Raw genomic sequence first — 19,713 nt, forward strand, 5'->3', positions numbered from 1 at the left:
AATCAGAAGCTATATAAACATATAAGAATTAAGACATTCAGAATATTTTTAAAAAGGAAAATACTCTATCACTGTCTAACTGACTCAAGAGTTTACTTGGGTGAGATCTAAGCATGTATTTAAGTTCCCTGGAGTTAACTTTAAACTGAAAATGACCTTAAAGTAAAAAGAAAAAACTTAAATGAAAGTAGTGTCACACCAAAGGAACAGATTTTTATATCTTTCACAAACATTTTTATGAATTTCAGATGTCTTTCTAATAGAAATGTAAATATTATCTGAAATCCTTTAAAATTTAAACCACAATTTTTTTAAGTCTAATAAGAAACATTTGCTTTTTCAGTTTTAATGCTAAAGAGACAGCAGTATATGTAAGAATCACAATGCAGGCTATATTTCATGTCTGAAAATTTTATGACTAAAAACAAAAACATAGAAGAAAATGACTTCGGAAAGATAGCCTAAAGGATCCACAAATCCTTCCGGAAGAAAAGCAAACAAATGGTAAAAATTACCTTTAAACTATCACTTAAAAGTCTCTGGAAATTGTCTTTTAAGAACACGAACCAAATGAAAACATACTTGCATAAGAAAATCTATATAATATCAAAAGAACAATAAGAATGTATAGCACTTAGTCATAAATCATTCCTTCTCTCCCCATTCCCACTTCACACCTTACCCACTAGGATTCAACTATGATAATCTTAAAAACACTGAATTCTTTCTCCTTGCACAAGTGCCTGTTTTAGGGCTTGAATATCTCCCCAAGAGGTGCCAATATTTCTCTTCACCATTTGGCTCCATATTCCAAGCAAGAGCAAATGACAATGGTATTGCTTTGATCTATACACTCACTCTTACAGAGCTGAACCTAAATCAAGTGATAGCAGACCAAAACTATACCCACCCTCAGCCCTTATAACTCAGAGAGGAAGATTTCTTACTGGGAGAAGCAAATAGAGAAAGATCAAGATTTACTCCAAAAAGCAGAGGACTATTCTAAGAAAAAACACTTAATATCCCAGGCTCCAGCCCTCAAAAGGAGAAGTTCGGGCTGGAGTTGTGGCTCAGTTGTAGAGTGCCTGCCTAGCATGGGTTCAATTCTCAGCACTGCATATAAAGAAACAAATAAATATCCATCAACAACTAAAAAATATACTGAAGGAAAAAAAAAAGCAAAAGTTCCACTCTGAAGACTAAGGCAGGAGACTTCTGAGTTCAAAGTCAGCCTCAACAAAAGTGAGGTACTAAGCAACTCAGTGAGACCCTGTCTCTAAATAAAATACAAAATAGGGCTAGGGATATGACTCATCTAATGTCTTGAGTTCAATCTGTAATATTTATGCCCCTCCTCCACCATCCCCAGAAAAGAAGCTTAAAAATTATTTTTTTCCATCTAGGAAAAGATAATTAGGTCCACTCTCACCATTCATATAATACAGTGCTAAAAATTATATTCAGAGAAATTAGAAAAGGGGACAAAGAAGTGATAAAAACAGGGAAGAAGTCAATTTTTTTTAAAAAGAGAGAGAGAATTTTTTTTAAAAGAGAGTGAGAGACAGAGATAGAGAGAATTTTTTTTTTAATCTTTATTTTTTAGTTTTCGGCAGACACAACATCTTTGATTGTATGTGGTGCAGAGGATCAAACCCGGGCTGCAAGCATGCCAGGCGAGCGTACAACTGCTTGAGCCACATCCCCAGCCCGAGAGATAATTTTTTAATATTTATTTTTTAGTTTTCGGCAGACACAATATCTTTATTTGTATGTGGTGCTGGGGATCGAACCCGGGCCGCACGCATGCCAGGCAAGCGTACAATTGCTTGAGCCACATCCCCAGCCCAAGCTTAATTTTTTTAATCACTTTTTATTTATATGTGGTGCTGAGAATCGAACCCAGTACCTCTCACATGCTAGGCAAGTGCTCTACCACTGTATCACAACCCCTGCTCCAAAAGAAATCAAATTATCACAGTTTGTAGATATGATCCTATAGCTAGAATTTCAAAAACTCCACGAAAACATGATTAGAACTAATAAATTTGATAAAGTAGCAGGATAAAAAATCAATACTCAAAAATCAATAGCTTTCCTACATACCAGCAATGAATCTACTAAAAAAGAAATCAGAAAGCAATCCCATTATAATAGCTTCAAATAAACAAATAACCCAGCTAACCAACCTAGAAATAAATGTAACCAAGAAGGTGAAAGACCTCTGTTTGCAATGAAAACTGTCAACACCAAAGAAAGAAATTGAAGAAGACCTCACAAGATGGACAAACCTCGAATGTTCAATGATATAAAAACCCATATTGTTAAAATGGTCATAGTACCAAAAGCAATATATAAATTCAATTCAATCCTCATCAAAATACCAATGACTTATTCACAGTACAAGGGGAAAAAAAGACTAATGGTGAATAGAAGACACAGAGACAAACTTACACATCTACAGTCATCTGATTCTTCACAAAGCTGCCAAATACATATTAAAGATAGCCTGCTTAATAAATGCACCCAGGGAAACTGATTACCCATATGTCAGAAGATTACGATTACAACATTATCTCTCACTTTGCACAAAAAAATCAACTCAAAGTGGATCAAAGACTTAGGAATTATACATGTATGAAGACATGAATGATGTGACTCTACTTTGTGTATAACCAGAGTTATAAAAAGTTGAGATGCATTCTGCCGTCATATATAACAAATTAGAATAGAATAAAATAAAAGACCCAGGAATCAGACCAGAAACTATGCTACTCCTAGAGGAAAAGTTAGGGTCAACACTCCAGCATATAGGCACAGGCAATGACTACTTCCATAGGATCCTTAAAGCTTAGGTAATAATGACAGCAGTTAATAAATGGATGGCATCAATTAAAAAGCTTCTTCCCAGAAAAGGAAAATAAGTATGTGAAGAAAGAACCCACAGAATGGGAGAAAATCTTTACTAGCTCCTTCTCTGACAGTCAAAGATTAATACCTAGAATATATAAAGAAATCAAAACACATCAAAAAACTCAAATAACGCAACAAATGGGCAAATGAGTTAAACAGACAATTCTCAAAAGAAGAAATAGCCAACAATTTTTTAAAAAACTGTTTAATATCATTAACAAGTTGAGGAAATGCAAATCAAAACTACACTGAGATTTTATCTCATACCAGTTAGAATGGTACTTACTGTAAATACAAATAACAGTAAATATAAATGCTGGAGAAGATTATGGAGGGAAAAAGAACATTTTTACATTGGTGGTGGAATTGTAAATTAGTACAACCACTATAGAAATCAATACAGAGAATGCTGAGAGCCATAGCCAAATAGGAATGATGCATCCCATTTTTGGTTGAAAGGTGATGCCAGCAAGCCATTGAGATGATAATGATTATGTAAAGATGTGCATTCAATTGGAGATTAGACCCCTGCTTTCCTCCTTGGCCTGCTACTTTGGAGCTCTTGTGGGACTCCTGGAGAGTTCCCATTGGTTGGGGAAGTGAGGTAGGAGGGAATTCTAGAGGAGGGATTTCCTGTTGGTGCAGTGTGTCCCAGGAGAAGGCCACTTGAATGGGATTCGAGGGAGGTTTGGAAATAAAGCTTGTTCCTGCTTGAGTGACTCCTGATTTTGTGCCCAGCCAGACTGTGACAAGAGAGTCCTTAAAAAATACCAAGCATGGAACCATCATATAATGCAGCTATATCACTCCTTAGTATTTACTCTGAAGAATTATAATCATTCATACTATAGTGAAATATACGTACCCACGTTAATGGCAACACAAGACACAGTAGCCAAACTATGAAACTAACCTACATATCTATCAATGGCTGAATGGATCAATAAAATATGGTACATTTACAAAATAAAGTTTATTCAGCCGTAAGGGAAAATGAAATTATGGCATTTGCAGGAAAATAGACAGAACTATAGACCAATATGTTAAGCAAAATAAGTCAAACAAAAGGCTAAGGGTTGTATATTTTCACTCATATGAGAAAGCTAGAGAGGGAAAAAGGAAAAAAAAAGGTGGTGATTTCATGAAAATCAGGACAGGTAAGGGACCTAGGGTGGGAAAGGGGAAGGAAGAGGAAGTGCTAGGGAGTGACACTGGCAAAATTATACTGTTATGTTGTATACATGCATGAATATGTAACAACACATCCTATCAGTATATATAACTATAATCCACAAATTAAAAATACATAAGAAAAAAAACCTGCTTTTTTCCAGAAGAAAATGAGATGATATATTTAAAATGCAATAAAATACTGCAAATCAAGAAATTTTAAAATATGCAACAAAATTATTTTTCAAAAATGAAAAAGAAACTAAAACATTTCAGATAAAAAAAACTAGGCCAGATAAAAACAGAGACGGCTCACAAACAGTATGCTTGTTCAAATGCTAAAAAGATTAAAATTTGAAATTAAGACTTTACACACTGACCTGAAGTTATATTTAAAAGGGGGGGGGCTGGGAATATAACTCAGTTGGCCTCACTTGTATAAGGCCCTGGGTTCAATCCCCAGCAACACACACACTCACACACACACACACACACACACACACACACAGTGATTAAAGAGTGTCTACTTTGGGGTTGGGGTAGTGAGTGGTACAGCACTTGCCTAGTATGTGTGAGGCACTGGGTTCGATTCTTACACCACATATAAATAAGTAAATAAAGTGACGATCCATCAACAAATAAAAAAAAATTCAAGAATCTATATCAATATACATAAAATCCCATATTGTTTTTTATTTAAGCCTCTTTTTATATGCATTAGAAGGCAACTTCATAAATCAGTAATTATAAATCAATGCTAGAGATCACACAATGAATAAGGATCTAATTTGTGGACATAACAAATAGATTGTGAACAGAGATACAAAGAAAACAAAAAGACTTTCTAAATTAGTAGAAGTCTGTTAGTAGCAGTGCCCTGTAGAGGTGGTGCTGTTGGTTGGACACTTAAGCTCTCTAATAGAAAGGTGTTAGCAGCAGTCTCCTGTTGTAACTTTTTCCCTGATGGCTCTAAACTTCCTTCCTCTGTCTGACTAGTTCGAAAGACCTTCTCTTTTACTTGAATCTTTTCCTCTTTCTGACTAATTTGAGAGACCTTCTCTTTTACTTGAATCAATATGTCTTCTCCTTCCTCTACCTTTGTCTGAATTGAAGGCTTTGGACTAAGCAAACCAGATACAAACGTCCACAATGGCAATGTGCCAACTGGCAGAGTCCCTGGGTTGTTCTTTTCTATTCTTTTTAAATCTTCACCATGATGGTTCCATTGTGATATATCTAACAACTCCTCCTTAAAAAGCCATGGGCTATATTTTTGTATTATATCAACGTATGCCCTGACTGCTCTTGATTTTACTGGGATACCTCCTTCCTCTAACAATTTACTTAACACTCTTTCGGTTTGTTTTTTACTAATTTCTGATCCCGTATTTCTACTACAATACAACCCAACAAGATGACGCCAAACAAAACCGAGACAGAATCCAATAAAAAGGGAACCACACAAAATCATTATAGCCTTTCTATCCTCCTGACATGTGCATCTGTCCTTTCTCCCTATCTGTTCCTCAGACGCAAATAGTTTTTCCTCAGATGCGAGCGGTTTTTCTTCCGTCTCATTCATCTCCAGGGACAGGCAACTTAAAACAAAAATGAAGCAAAACAAAAGAGGAAACTTAGAATGGCTACCCATCCTCTCACCCTGCCCTCAGGGGCGAGCAGTTTACTTACCCTCAGTCCTTCCCCTAACGGGCCACCAAATGCCACAGTCTGGTTGGGCACAATTCAGGAGCCACTTGTCAAAAGAAACTAACTTTATTTTTAGAACTACAAACGCCAAACAAAACAGCTCCTCAGGGAAAAACCCTCAGAGCCCAACTGCCACCACCGACTTCCCACAAGCCTCTCACCCCAACACCAGCCTTTCCACCTCCCACAATCCTCCTGCTCTTGAGGCCGATTGGCTGGGTTGTGTGGGCGGAACCAAAGAAGTCACCCAATGAGCAGCTCCATGGAGGAGCCAATCAGCTAGATGTTGCTGGGGCCGCTGTGAGCCAATCATCAGCTGGCAGTCTGAAGGGCAGGGAAACAGCCCAATGAACATCACCTCAGAGGAGCCAATCAGCTAGATGTTGCTGGGGACACTGTAAGCCAATCATCAGCTGGCAGCTGGAAGTTTGCTGGGGCCCCTTTGGCTGTGTCTTTCAACAATACTGTTAATGGGATAGTTTTCCTAATTTTTCCTTCAATAGATTCCATATATGAATACAATTGAGTGTTAATTTTACATCCTGCTACTCTGTTGATTCAGTTATGAGTTCCAGAAGTTGTCTAGTAGAATTTGGGGGAACTTCTAAATATAGAATCATATCTTTGGCAAATAGAGATTTTTCCTATTCACATCCCTTTCATTTCTTTCTTTTAATTCTCTGGCAAGAGGTTCCAGACTGTGTTGAATTCAAGTGGTTCAAGATAGCATCCTTATCTTGTTCCCTTTTTAAAGGGAATGTTTTCAATCTTTCTCCATTTATAATGATGCTGCGCTTGGATTTAGTATATATCTTTTAAAATGTTAAGGTATGTTTCTATTATCCCTAGTTTTTTAAATTTTTTAATTTTTTATTTATTTTTTTTTTGGACAGAGAATTTTAATATTTTATTTTTTAGTTATCGGCGGACACAACATATATGTTTGTATGTTGCGCTGAGGATCGTTCTCGGGCCGCACGCATGCCAGGCGAGCACGCTACCGCTGAGCTACATCTCCAGCCCTTTAGTTTTTTTTTTTAATATTTATTTTTTAGTTTTCAGTGGACATAATATCTTTATTTGTATGTGGTGCTAAGGATTGAACCCAGCACCGCAGGCATGCTAGGCAAGCGCGCTACTGCTTGAGCCACATCCTCAGTCCCCTAGTTTTTTTTAGTTTTAAACATGAAGAAGAATGTATTTTGTCAAATGCCTTTTCTGCGTATATTGACATTCATGTGATTCTTGTAATTGACTCTATTTATCTGATAAATTATAGTCATTGATTTCCACATCTTGAAACAACCTTGCATCCCTGGGATGAAGCCCATTTGATCATGGTGCACTGTCCTTTTAATGTTTCGAAAGCAATTTGCTAGTATTTTGACACAAATTTTTGCATTTACATTCATCATCAAGAATATTGGTCAGAAATTTCCTTTCCTTTATTTGTCTTTGTCTAGTTTTGGTGTCAAGGTAATAGTGGCTTCATAAAATGAATTTGGAAGGAATCTTGAAGAGGCTTGATGTTGATTCTTCTTTGAAGGTGTGATAGAACTCAAGTGAGAACCTTTCTGGTCCTGTGTTTTTCTTTCACAGTTGGTTTTTGATGACATCTTCAATTTCTTTTTCTTTTTTTTTTTTTTTTAAATCTTGCTCCTGTAGTGTCTTCAATTGAGCTTCTATTTAGTATTTTATTTTTTATTTTTTGAAAGAGAGAGGGAGAGAGAGAGAGAGAATTTTAATATTTATTTTTTTAGTTCTCGGCGGACACAACATCTTTGTATGTGGTGCTGAGGATCGAACCCAGGCCGCACGCATGCCAGGCGAGCGCGCTACCACTTGAGCCACATCCCCAGCCCGGCATTTTCAATTTCATGCTTGAAATTTATGTTTAAATTTTTCGGTCCTCATAATTCTGTTTGGTAGATCATATGTCTCTAGAAATTTGTTGATGTCATCAGGATTTTCTAATTAAAATATAAATATTCAAAATAGTTTCTAATTATTATCTGTATTTCAATAGTGACTATTGCAATATTTCCTTTTTCATCACTAATTTTAGTAATTTGAGTTTACTCTCTTTATTAGTTTGGCTAATGGTTTATCAATTTTATTTAGTTTTCCAAAGAACCAACTTTTTGTTTCGTCAATTTTGGGAATTATTTCTGTTGTTTCAATTTTATTGATTTAAACTTTAATGTTTATTATTTCCTGTCTTCTGCTCTTCTTGTTGATTTGTTCTTTTTCTAGGACTTTAAGATATATACAATATTAGGGAGCTAGAGTTGTAGCTCAGTGTTGGAGCACTTGCCTGGCAGGTGTGAGGTACTGGGTTCATTTCTCAATACTATATATAAGTAAATAAATAGATGGATAGATAAAAGATGTAATATTGGGTTTTTATTGACTTTGCGTTCTCTTAATGAAGTGAGTTCAATGCAATGAATTTTCCTCTTAGTGGAAAAGTTAGCCTTAGTGGAAAAGGAAACAAGCCTTCATAGTGTCCCAGAGATTTTAATATGTTCTATCTCAATTCTCATTTATATCTAAGTACTTTTTATTTCATTTTTGACTATTTCTGCTATCCCTTGGTCATTCAACAGCATATTATTTAGTCTCCAGGTTAGACTAGCTTCTATTTTTTATTATTTCACTGATTTCTAACTTCATTCAATTATGATCTCATACAATACAAAGTATTATCTCTCTCTCTTTTAGCATAAAATATGGTCTATTTTAGAGAAGGAGTTCTGTACTGCTGAGAGGAAAGTATATTCAGTCATTGATGGATGAAATCATTCTATATGTGTCTGTTAAGTCTAATTATTTATAATTGTATACAGTTCTGTAACCTCTTTTTTGTCTAGAGGGCTTACCCAGTAGCGAGAGAGATGCATTAAAGATATCCAGTATTATTGTGTTGTGATCTATTTGATTATTAAAGTTGAGAAGGGTTTTTTTGGATGTATGTAGATTCTCCATTGTTTAGAGTATAAATATACACAATTATTATGTCTTATTGATATATAATTCTTTTAAGCAGTAAGAAATGTCTTTCTTTGTCCCTTCTAATTAACTTTGATGTGAAGTCCACTTTATATAAGACTACAAACTCCTGTCTTTTTACAACATCCATGTGAATGATATGTTTTTTCACATTGTTTCACCTTCAGTGCATGGATGTCTTTGCCTATGGTGAGACTGTTGGAGACAGTATATCGTTAGGTCTTGATTTTCATTTTTTTAGTTGTGGTGGACATTTAATGTATTTATTTACAGTGCTGAAAATTGAACCCAGTGCCTCACATACGCAAGGCAAGTGCTCTACCACCGAGCCACAACCCCAGCCCAGGTCTTTTTTTTTTTTTTTTTAATCCAATCTGCCAATCTGTCTTTCTAGTTTTTGAAATAGTTTCTCCTGTGACTATTCTAATGTAGTTTCTCCCTTTACTGTTTTCACTTTTATTTCTTCATCATGGAATATTTTATCGAGTATGTTTTCTAGAGCAGACTTTCTAGTTATGAATTCCTTTAACTTTATTTATCAAGGAAGGTATTGTTTCATCATCAATTCTAAAGCTAGGTAAAGTGTTCTTGGCTGGCTTCATTTTCTCTCAGAACTTGATATACATTGTTCAGAGTTTTTAGGGTCTGGATTGAGAAAATAGCTAAGAACCACAGTGGTTTCCCTCTAACTGTGACTTTTTGGTTTTTTTCTCTCTGGCAGCCTTTAAAAGTCTATTCTTGTTCTGTATATTAAGTAGTTTCATAATATGTGCCTTGATGTGAGTCTGCTCCTATATCTGATTTTCCATTCATTCTTTAGGTTTGGGAAATTTCCTAAGATTATTTCCTTTATAATTGTATACAGTTCTGTAACCTCTTTTTTGTTACAAACCCTTCCTTTGGTTTGTATATCTGAACCTTCACCTATCCCATTAAACCTTACTTTGGTCTTTTCAGTTTATCCCATATTTCTCGAATGTTCATGGCTCTTAACATCTTTTCTCCATGGTCAGCTTTATTTTCAAGATTATGTATTTTTTCTTCATTGCCTGAAACTCTTGTCTTCCAAGTGGTCTAGTCTATTGATGATGCTTTCCCCTGAATTTTTAATTTGGTTTATTGATTAATGAATTTCCAGAATTTCTGTTTAATTTTTTTTTCAAAATCTCTCAATAAAGTGATGTTTCACTTCTTATATTTTCTCTCTACTATCTCTTCTTACATCATCCTTAACCTTGAGAATTAGTTTAACTATGGGTATTCTACACTCCTTCTCTGACACTTCTTCCGCTGTATTGGTGGTGGATTCTGGGGAGAATTTTTCCATTGTTTTTCTTTTTTTTTTTTCCCATGTTCTTTATGAGTCTACCCTTCAAACAGTTTCTACCCTGGAGACTATAATAGTGTCCCTGGAGATTTCCAGTGACCCGCTTTTGGGGGAAAATAATAAGAACAATCAATGCAACGAACATATAGCATTAAACAAAACACTTTCTGCTATGATGTCTACAAAATTTTCACAATAAGTGGAAATGATATAATCACTTACTGCCAATGAAAAAAATCAGTAAGTGTGCAAAATGCTTTATAATTTTGAATGACGGACAAGAAGATTAGAAGTGATGTAGGATATGATGATTATGAGGGAGGAGGAGAGAGGACAGAAGTAAAAAAACAAAGCAAGATGAAAGGGAGAACAATACAGATTGGCTGTTAGCAGAAAAAAAAAAGATGCAAGGAAACAGTTAAGTGGGAGAAAATATATATATAAAGTTAAAAAATTTAAATCTCTGAAAATTTCTATTGATATCCATAAGATTCGCAGTTTCCCTTCTCAGCTGAAGGGAAAAACTGTTCTGAAGGTGTGGGGTTGATAAGAATGAGAGAAAATCTATAGGCAGAACTCCTGGAAGGGGTGTTTAGGCTTGGTAAGCTCCAGGCTCTTTGCTGGAGGTCAGCTGGTCTGAAGATTCTAAATCAGCACACCTCTAGATCCTATGAATTGCCTGCTGTTGCATGCTGGAAGAACTCCCATGAGTTCCACTCATGTTGAGGAAAACCAATTCTTAGTCCAATGCTTCACCTGCAGACCCCAAATCTGGTTCCAGGATGGGTCTAAACTCATGCTCTCCTGCCCCTACCATTTCAAATTCTGCTAGGAAAGTCTCTCTCCCCAGTCCTGCAAGCAGCCAGATTACAGAAGAAGGGGGACAGCAAGGTGGGTTTCTGTGACCAGTTGTCCCCTATGTAAATCTCTCTTCACATTTAATTTTTCTTGGTCATACTTTATGTTGTTCAGTTAGATTTGCCAGGACTCGCCTTCCACAGCTGCCAAGTCCCTATGCTGCAGTGGTTCTTTCCTCTGACCTCCATGTGCCATCAACTGAGATGGCAGTTTCTTTCCTGTAAAAGGGTGTTGTGCAGAGCCTCTTTTAGTTTAGTGGGGGAATGTCTTTTTTAAAAATATTTATTATTTATGTATCTTTAGTTTCAGTTATTAGCTTGTTTTTTTATGTAGTGCCAAGCATTGAGGATCTAACTCAGTGACTCATGCATGCTAGGCTAGCATAGTACCACCCAGCCCCAGGGGAGTGTCTTTGATTTCTAAACTCTCTGTACCCAGACACACCTCAGTCCTCCTAAATATGCAGACTTCTTTAATTACCACATCTCTCCACTGTGCTCCTGGAGAGACTAATTGTGGCTGGTTCCTCCAACCATAGCAACAGCTATAGCACTGTAGATTTTTTTCTTATTTTCTTTCATCTAACTGCCTGAGTCCTCAGGGTCTAATACTAAATTCCAGTAAAGTCCTCACACCCCTGCACCTTTTTGTTCCAATTCACCCATCTTACTGAGAAGCTGCCTGTCTGCTTTCTTGGCTTCATAACCACAGAGCAGTGAAGAAAGTGACTTTCGGATTTCTGCCATCCTGAAACCCCCTTCTACCAGATCTGTAAAGATGAATTTAGGTCAATGCTCCTCAAATTATTCCGTAAAATAGAAAGGAAGGAAACACTTCCACATTCATTCTCTGAAGCCCATATCAACATTCATAACAAAACTAGATAAGAACATAGAGTAAAGAAAACTACAGATGAACATCCGTGATGAAATTAGATGCAAAATTCCTTAAGAAAAGAAAAATTTTTTTAAGAAAGAGAGATTTTAATATTTATTTTTTAGTTTTCGGTGGACACAACATCTTTGTTTGTATGTGGTGCACAGGATCGAACCTGGGCCGCACGCATGCTAGGCTAGCGCTATACCACTTGAGCCACATCCCCAGCCCCTTAATAAAATATTAGCAAATAAAATTCAATAATATATTAACAAGATTGTGCTACATGACCAATTTAGTTTTATCCTAGGATGGTTTATCATATGCAATTTAAACATAATTCATCCCAATAACACAACTGAAGACAAAAATCACTCAGTCATCACAACAGATGCAAAGAAAGCCTCTAACACCCATTTATGATACAAACATTTAAGAAAGTAGGATCAGAAGTAAACAATCTTAACATCAAATAAGTCGCACACGACAAACTCAAATCCAATATCATATTGAATGAGGAAAAACTGAAAGCCCAGCCTTGAAAATCTGGAACAAAACAAGGATGTCTACTCTTACTACTCATATTTAATCTAGTATTAGAAATTCTGACCATTGCAAGCAAATAAGAAAATAATATAAAGTATTTAATAAAGAAGGAAGTAGATTATCACTGTTTGTAGATGATATGATTTTATACTGAAACAATCCAAAAAGCTCCATGAAAAGACTGCTAGAGCTAATAAAAATATTCAGCAAAGCAACAGATTGAAAAAAGTCAACATACAAAACTCAATAACTTTCCTATATATTAATGATGAATCTGATGACAAAAAAAAAAATTGGGAAAATAATCCCCATTCATAATTGTTGAGAGCCACAGCCAAAGAGGCCCCAGCAAACTTCCAACTGCCAGCAAAATTCCAGCTGCCGGCTGATGATTGGCTCACAGCGGCACCAGCAACATCTACCTGATTGGCTCCTCTGCGGTGAATCATCTTCCCGTAAATTTATGGGGACGAGATGTCCTAGATCAATTACGTTTGACATTAACAAATAACATCAATCAAAATGCACCCACTATTATGGCTAGACAAAGATTTAGGAAAGGAAAAAGATTTGAAAAACAAAAACAAGGTATAGCAGCACCAATACAAATAGATCAAGGAACAGACAGACATGGGTTGGATTTTCACAAAGGGCCACTGAGACAATAAAAATTACATGGAAATCAGAAATACCAGTATGGGTTCCTCAGTGGCCCTTGACCAAAGAAAAGATACAAGTAGCCCATGATCTGGTCAAACAACAATTAGCGGAAGGACATATACAACCTTCTGTATCTCCCCATAATACTCCCATTTTTGGCATCAAAAAGAAATCTGGTAAATGGAGATTATTACAAGATTTAAGAGCCATTAATAATGAAATGGTCATTATGGGACCTGCTCAATCGGGGATTCCTCAATTCTCTGCTTTGCCAAAAACTTGGTATGTTTTAGTTATAGATATTAAAGATTGGTATTTTTCAATTCCAATTCATCCTGAGGATAGTCCACGTTTTGCATTTACTATCCCTGCACTGAATCTTGAAGGTCCTGATCAGAGATATGAATGGAAAGTACTCCCTCAAGGGATGGCTAACAGCCCAACTATGTGTCAAATTTATGTTAACAAAGTAATCCAGCCACTTAGAAATCAAAATCCTGAACTTCAAATACTTCACTATATGGATGATGTATTATTAGCACACAAAGCTAAAAACACATTGCTAGAATGTTATGCCACACTTACAAACTTATTAAAAAATTATAATCTAGAGATAGCAATAGATAAAGTACAATTAAATTTTCCAATTAATTATTTAGGAGTTCTATTATCCTCAATCATGGTCCGTCCACCAAAAATTCAAATACGAGTAGATCAACTCAAATAAATTAACGACTTTCAAAAGTTATTAGGAGACATAAATTGGAAAAGGCCTTATCTAGGTATTCCAACAGGAGAATTGAGACCTTTATTTGATATTCTAAAAGGTCCATCAAATCCAAATTCACCCCAAATGTTAACGCCTGAAGTAAGAAAGGCATTAAAAATCATTGAAACATATATGGAAAATATGCATTTGGATAGAATTGATATGTTTGTCTGTATTATTTATTGTACTACCAACAAAAAATATTCCTACAGGAGTATTTTGGCAAGAAGGTCCATTATTATGGATACATTTACCTTATTCTCCTAACACTATTCTTACTAGGTATCCTGAGGCTGTAGGACAATGAATACTCAGGAATAAAAACAGCAAAGGCAGTGTTTGGAATTTCTCCCCATAAAATTATTACTCCATATACTATGAATCAAATTGATGAATTAGCTAATGAGTTAAATACTTGGGCAATAAGCATGTGCAAATCTAATGTTTCATTTGATAACCACTTACCATCTAATCCTTTATTGTCTTTTTGGTCATTGCATCCTGTAATTTTTCCAAAAACGACAAGAAAAACACCTATCATGAATGCTCCAAATATATTCACTGATGGGTCAAATAATGGTACAGCAGCAATAGTTACACCTGATCAAACTTTTACATTTTTAGTACTCAACCATCCAGCTGAAAAGGTAGAGCTTAATCAGTATTACAAGCTTTTGTGATGTTTAAAGATTCTGTATTTATTTATTTTCTGATAGTCAGTATAAAGTTAATGCTATAGTATCCCTTGAAGATGCTGGTAGGATTTCCCCTTCTTCTACTGTTTTCTCTTTGCTTTCCACTATACAAAGTCCAATCTGGGACAGAAAAGATCCATTCTTTATAAGACATATCAGGGCCCATACAGGATTGCTTGGAGCCCTTAGTTGGGGCAATGATCTAGCAGAAAAAACTACACATGACATACATATTTTCTCTACACTAGAAGAAGCTATAAATTTTCATAAAAGGTTCCATGTCAATGCTAATACTTTACAAAAACGTTTTAAAATAACTAAGGAACAAGCTAGACAAATAATAAAACAATGTCAAAATTGTGTGACCTTTTTACCACAAGTTAATCTTGGAATCAACCCTAGAGGATTGATACCTAACCATATTTGGCAGATGGACGTCACACACTTGCCAGAATTTGGAAAATTAAAATATTTGCATGTTACAGTTGATACTTCTTCTGGATTTTTGATGGGCTCCCTTCATGCCACAGAAAAAACTAAAGATGTTATAGCTCACTGCTTACAAAATTTTGCCACTGTGGGCGTTCCAAAACAGTTAGAAACAGATAATGCCCCTGGTTATACTTCTACCTCTTTTAAACAGTTTTGCTCATCATTTGGCATTACTCATATAACAGGAATCCCATACAATCCACAGGGACAAGGCATAGTTGAAAGAGCTCATCAAACTATTAAAATGTACTTATTAAAGCAAAAAGACAGAATTAGGAAGGGGTATATATTCCCCAAAGATAAATTTAACTCTTTTTACTCTAAACTTTTTAAATTTGGATTCATCAGGACTTAGTGCTGCAGAAAGGTATATGTGTCCAAAAAATGTACATAAGCCCAAGGTACTTTGGAAAGATATTCTAACAGGACAATGGAAAGGTCCTGACCCAGTAATTGTCTGGAGTCGGGGGTCTGTTTGTGTGTTTCCAGAGGAAGAACAGCAGACAATTTGGATTCCAGAGAGATTAACTGAAGTTCTGACCCAGTGATTGTCTGGAGTTGGGGGCCTATTTTTGTGTTTCCACAGGGAGAACAGCAGCCGATTTGGATTCCAGAGAGATGAACTAAAGCGATTTCTACAGACCAAGAAGATGATTTGACTCAAATCCACAACAGCTGATATCCAAAACTCCAATTTGGCTATCCTTACATCTGCGACAGAACCAGGATGTTTTTTTCAATATCTATCTTATTATTGCCCTTTCCCATATCATGAAGTTCTATTTTGTTTTTTGAGCTCATACAGACCTAGGTGAATGTTTTGCTGATCAGTTCTATTGTTTTTTTTTTTTTTTTGACTATTGAGTTTTTAAACATTGCAATGGAGATTTCACCTGTTAAAAGTTATAAGGCCTGTACTATTATGTTATGTGTTGTATGTAGTATATTATGTGTGCACACTTGTGTTTTGTGTTATATGTTTGAATGTATGTATGTCCATATATCATATATGATGAGTGCTCATGAAAAAATGGATCCAAATATTTTTTTTTATTCACGTGACTTAAATGGTTTAATTTAAATTAGGTAAATAGGGGCTGGGGATGTGGCTCAAGCAGTAGCGCGCTCTCCTGGCATGTGTGCGGCCCGGGTTCGATCCTTAGCACCACATACAAACAAAGATGTTGTGTCCGCCGAGAACTAAAAAATAAATATTTAAAAAATTCTCTCTCTCTCTCCCCTCTCTTTTTTTTTTAAAAAAAATTAGGTAAATAACTGTTAAGAATTGTTTTAATATGTAAACAAAAAAGGAGGTTAACAGATATGTTTGTTTACTTTCACCTTTTCTTTTCATTATATTTAATAATTCTCTTCAAGATAATGTAAATTGTTAAGAAAATTGTTTTCTTTTAGTGCCTTTTGGAATGTTACATAAATTTTTCTTTAGCCATTATTGCCAGAATTCCTATCTTCATCCCAGTGCCGGTGAAGACAAAAATAAAACTAATCTACAGTTTCTGCAATAGCCATCACTGAACTGCTTGCAGAACTTGCCTAAACTATGTGTCACTTGTATGCATTGTAAACTCACTTGAATGCTTTGTGAAGTATCTGTTGGTGCAGCAACTTGTGGTAGTGTTAGGGTATTTTTGCTGATGATGTCATCGGTGGTACAATTTTTCCAACAAGAGCCGTCAATTGGCTTGGTGTATCTTCCTCCCTTCTGCTTGTCATGACAAAGACCTCTCCACAGGTGTGGCTGTATACTGGACTGGTAGTCAATTAGGGGTAAGATACAATTACAATGGTACCAACCTAAGACAGGAGGCTGAAGCCCTTACCGAAGACGGGTAAGGACCATATGTACTATTGGACAACCTAAGGCAGGCCCGGTCCCTAAGCCACATGCTTGTTGTCTAAACACAGAGGGGGAGATGTTGAGAGCCACAGCCAAAGGTGCCCCAGCAAAGTTCCAGCTGCCGGCTGATGATTGGCTCACAGCGGCCCCAGCAATATCTAGCTGATTGGCTCCTCTGTGGTGATGTTCATTGGGCTGTTTCCCCGCCCTGCAGACTGAAAAGCTGATGATTGGCTCACAGCGGCCCCAGCAACATCTAGCTGATTGGTTCCTCTGAGGTGATGTTCATTGGGCTGTTTCCCTGCCATTTCAGACCACTGAGCTGCTCTTTGGGGGACTTCTTTGGCTCCGCCCATGCATCCCAGCCAATCGGCCTCAAGAGCAGGAGGATTGTGGGAGGTGGTGAGGCTTGGGTGGGGGAGAGGCTTGTGGAAGCAGGTGGTGGCAGTTGGGCTCTGAGGGTTTTTTCCTGAGGAGCTGTTTTGTTTGGTGTTTGTAGTTCTAAAAATAAAGTTAGTTTCTTTTGACAAGTGGCTCCTGAATTGTGCCAAGCCTGACTGGGGCATTAAGTTCAAAAAAGAATAAAAGCTGGGCTGGGGATGTGGCTCAAGTGGTAGTGTGCTGGCCTACCATGCGTGAGGCACTGGGTTTGGTTCTCAGCACCACATAAACAAAAAGATAATGTGTCCACCTAAAATTTTTAAAAACATATTAAAAAAAAAAGAATAAAAACCTAGGAATAAATGACAATGAAAGTGAAAGACCTTTACAATGAAAATTATGGAACACTGAAAAAGAAATTGAAGACCTCCCACATTCAATATTAGATAGAACTAATATTTTTTTTTTTAAATACAGGCAGATTTTTATTTATTTATTTATTTATTTTTTTAGAGTGAGAGAGGGGGGGAGAGAGAGAGAGAGAGAGAGAGAGAGAGAGAGAGAGAGAGAGAGAGAGAGAATTTTTAATATTTTATTGTTTAGTTCTCGGCGGACACAACATCTTTGTTGGTATGTGGTGCTGAGGATCGAACCCGGGCCGCACGCATGCCAGGCGAGCACGCTACCGCTTGAGCCACATCCCCAGCCCGATAGAACTAATATTATTAAAATGACCATACTACCAAAAACAATATACAAATTCAATACAATCTCCATCAAAATATCAACATTATTTAAAGAAATTTAAAAGAAAAAAGAGTGCTAAAATTCATTGAGAATAAAAAAAGACCCCAAATAGTCAAAGTATTGTGAGCCAAAAATCAATATTGGAGGCCTCAAAATTATACTACAGTGTTATATAACAAAAACTTCATGGAACTGGCATAAAAATAGAGACATAAACCATTGGTACAGAACAAAAGACCCAGAGAAAAACTAACTCATGTACAGTACTCTGATCCGTAAGAAAGGTACGAAAAGCATTATTGGAGAAATGACAACCTTTTTAACAACTGGTGCCAAGGAACACTGGATATTCATATATAGAAGAAATAAACTAGATTCTTACACCTCACCCTGCACAAAAGTCAACTTCAAATAGATCAAAGACCTAAGAATTACAAGAAATTGTGCAACTCCTAGAAGGAAACATATAATCAATACTCCAGCATATAGGCAGAGACAACAACTTTCTCAATAGAAATAAATTTGGAAATAAACCTCAGGAATAAAACTCACAAAGTAATGTCAACAACTAATAAATTTTATGACATTAAATTAGAAAGATTCTACACACCGGAAACAAAACAGTAAAAGAGAATATTCAGAATGAGAAAAATCTTTCCTATCTACTCTTCTGACAGAGAATTACTATTAAAAATATATGAAGAACTCAAAAACACCAAAAAATAAAAGAAAAAATGACAATTAATAAATGTACAAGGGCTGCGTTATGGCTCAGTAGAAGAGCATTTGCCTAGCATGTATGACGTGCTAGGTTCAATTCTTAGCAGCACATAAAAAGAATAAAATAAAATCAAGGTATTATGTCTATCTACAACATTTTTTTAAAAAAATTTTTTTTAAATACATATGCAATGCTGGGCATGGTGGCGCATACCGTCATCCCAGGGGCTCAGGAAGCTGACGCAGGAGGATTGAAAGTTCAAAGACAAGACTGAGCAAATGTGAGGTGCTATGCAACTTAATAAAAATAGGGCTAGGATGGGGCTTAGTGGTCAAGTGCCCCTGAGTTCAATCTGTGGTACCGAAAAAACAAAAATATATAGGCAAATGATTAAACAGACAGTTGTTAAAAGAAATACAAATGGCCAACAACTATATGAAAGAAAATATTCAAAATCATTAGCAACTGGGAAAATGCAAGTCAAAACTACACTAGTAAATCTCATTCTAGTCAGAATGCCCGCCTTTAAGAATACAAATAATAATAAATTCTGGAGAAAAAATGGAGTAAAAGGGAACACTTTTACACTGTTGCTAGGATAGTAAATTAGTACAACCACTATGGAAATCAGTAAGGAGGCTCCTCAAAAGACCAAGCAGGAAATCATCATATGACTTAGCTATATTACTGCTGGTATTTATTCTAAATATATAGTCTACTATAGTCATTATAATACAGATCGATGCACACTCACATTTATAGTTGCACTGTGGTCTTAACCAAAGTGACCATCAACAGATGAATGAATAAATAAAAAGTGGTGTATACACAACGAAGTTCTATTCAGCTATAATTAAATATGAAAATTATGTCAATTGCAGGACAATGGGTAGAACTTGAGATCATTATGTTGTGTAAAATAAGTCAAACTCACAAGATCAAGGGTTTCATGCAGTCTCTCATATGTGGAAGCTATAGAAGAAAAGG

The 19,713-nt window shown here is 36.1% G+C and overlaps 1 protein-coding gene across 6 annotated transcripts in view; it reads right to left on the reverse strand.

Moving 5' to 3' along the window:
* LOC144372002 (lysine-specific demethylase 6A-like) overlaps positions 1 to 19,713 on the reverse strand; it is a 197,716-nt gene that overhangs the window by 154,055 nt on the left and 23,948 nt on the right. The window lies entirely within an intron of this gene.

The sequence above is a fragment of the Ictidomys tridecemlineatus genome, chromosome Y (assembly GCF_052094955.1).
Source record: "Ictidomys tridecemlineatus isolate mIctTri1 chromosome Y, mIctTri1.hap1, whole genome shotgun sequence".
In the NCBI taxonomy this organism is placed as follows: Eukaryota; Metazoa; Chordata; class Mammalia; order Rodentia; family Sciuridae; genus Ictidomys; species Ictidomys tridecemlineatus.